The sequence below is a fragment of the Bombina bombina genome, chromosome 4 (assembly GCF_027579735.1).
Source record: "Bombina bombina isolate aBomBom1 chromosome 4, aBomBom1.pri, whole genome shotgun sequence".
In the NCBI taxonomy this organism is placed as follows: Eukaryota; Metazoa; Chordata; class Amphibia; order Anura; family Bombinatoridae; genus Bombina; species Bombina bombina.
Genome location: NC_069502.1, coordinates 618,302,080 through 618,304,776, shown reverse-complemented (window position 1 = coordinate 618,304,776; position 2,697 = coordinate 618,302,080).

The following is a 2,697-nucleotide window of genomic DNA, read 5'->3' as shown; positions in this document are numbered from 1 at the left end:
CAAATAACTAAAGGACACAGTAATATTTCAGTAGTGAAATGAGGTTTATTGGATTAACAGAAAATGTGCAATATGCATCAAAATGAAATTAGACAGGTGCATACATTTGGGCACCCCAACAGAAATATTGCATCAATATTTAGTAGAGCTTCCTTTAGCAGAAATATCTGGATTCTGGATGAAGGTATTTTGGACCATTCCTCCTTGCAAAATATCTCCAATTCAGTTAGGTTTGATGGTTGCCAAGCATGGACAGCCCGCTTCAAATCACCCTACAGATTTTCAATGATATTCAGGTCTGGGGACTGGGATGACCATTCCAGAACATTGTACTTGTTCCTCTGCATAAATGCTAGAGTAGATTTTGAGCAGGGTTTTGGGTTGTATTCTTGCTGAAATATCCAGCCCTGGCGTAACTTTAACTTTGTGACTGATTCCTCAAAATTATTCTCAAGTATCTGCTGATATTGAGTGGAATCCATGCAACCCTCAACTTTAAAAAGATTCTCAGTTCTGGCACTGGCCACATAGCCCCACAGCATGATGGAACATTCACCAAATTTTACTGTGGGTAGCAAGTGTTTGTCTTGGAACGCTGTGTTCTTTTGCCGCTATGCATAATGCCCCTTGTTATGACCAAATAACTCAATCTTTGTTTCATCAACCCACAGCACCTTCTTCCAAAATGAAGCTGGCTTGTCCTAATGAGCGTTTGCATACCTCAAGCGACTCTGTTTGTGGTGTGTGTGCAGAAAAGGCTTCTTCTGCATCACTCTCCCATACAGCTTCTCCTTGTGCAAAGTGCGCTGAATTGTTGAACGATGCACAGTGACACCATCTGCAGCAAGATGATGTTGTAGATCTTTGGAGGTGGTCTGTGGGCTGTTTTTGACTGTTCTCACAATCCTTTGCCTCTGCGATATTTCACTTGGCCTGCCACTTCTAGCCTTAACAAGAACTGTGTATATGGTCTTCCACTTCCTCACTATGTTTCTCACAGTGGACACTGACAGCTTAAATCTCTGCGATAGCTTTTTGTAGCCTTCCCTAAAACATAATGTTGAGCAATCTTTGTTTTCAGGTCATTTGAGAGTTATTTTGAGGTCCCAATGTTGCCACTCTTCAGAGGAGAGTCAAAGAGAACAACAACTTGCAATTGGCCACCTTAAATACTTTTTCTCATGATTGGATGCACCTGTCTATGAATTTCAAGGCTTAATGGGCTCACCAAACCAAATATGTGTTCCAAATAATCAGTGCTAGGTAGTTACAAGTATTCAAATCAACAAAATAACAAGGGTGCCCAAATGTATGCACCTGTCTAATTTCATTTTGATGCATATTGCACATTTTCTGTTAATCCAATAAACCTCATTTCACTACTGAAATATTACTGTGTCCTTCCGTTATTTGATAGATCGAAAGGAAATTGCTGATCCAAACACCAAAATATTTATAAATGAAAATCATGGAAATTGTCAGGGGTGCCTAAACTTTTGCATACAAGTGTGTGTGTGTGTATATATATATATATATATATATATATATATATATATATATATATATATATATATACAATATATATATATATATATATATATTTATCATATATATATATATATATACACAGTACATATACACATACAGTACTGTATACAGTCTTAGGCCACCACAGCTTTGATGTTTTAGCAAAGTTTTAATGACCATCCATTTTATTTTTCGGTTTCTTTATCTAATGGTGGCCTAATACTTTGGCACAGTACTGTATGAATATATATATATATATATATATATATATATATATATATATATATTATAAAAAATTCAAATGTTTTTTTTTAAAATGTTTCAGACCTGAGAAATTCAAAATGATTTAGGCCTAGTTTCCATTGATGTGGTAACGTTTGGAAACTGGTCATAAAAACATTTATCTCCATTAAAGTTTTTGGAGAATTTTTATGTTACCACCAGTTTCCAAAATTTAGCACCTCAATGGAACCTAGCCCTTAGTGTATGGGACAAAATATTTTTATTAATGTCATCAAATTAAATGGGTTAGAACTATTTTTTTACTTTTCATATTTCAGTGCCATCCAGTTTGTTTAAAAAGTGCAAAATATTTTCCCTACTTTGTGCACATGTAATAAAATAACCAGTTAGGAACCATATAATTTGCGATCATGCTGATTAAAAATTTTCATCAAACACCAAGGGCATAGTTTTTATTAAGGTGGTAAAGTTTGGAAACTGGTGGTAAAACATTTATCTCCATTAAAGTCTATGGAGAATTTTTATGTTACCACCAGTTTCCAAACTTACTACCTCTAGGGAAACTAAGTCTAAATTGTTTATATTTTCCTCTTTGAGATTTAGGCCTAGTTTCTATTGAGGTGGTAACGTTTGGAAACTGGTGGTTAAACATTTATCCAATTTAAAGTCTATGGAGCATATTTATATTACCTCCTGTTTCCAAACTTTACCACCACAATGGAAACTAGACCTTAGTTTTTTAATCAGTAATCGCTGTCCATTTAAAAGGATATTGAAGTGATGCATAATGATCAATACATAATTTTCTGCTTGGTATGTACCATCTATAGCTGCATTTCTTTCTTTTTTTTTGCTTAACACTTTTAACATATATCAAGTATCATTATTCCATTGCCCATTGGTCACTAAGATTTTTTTTTTCTCCCA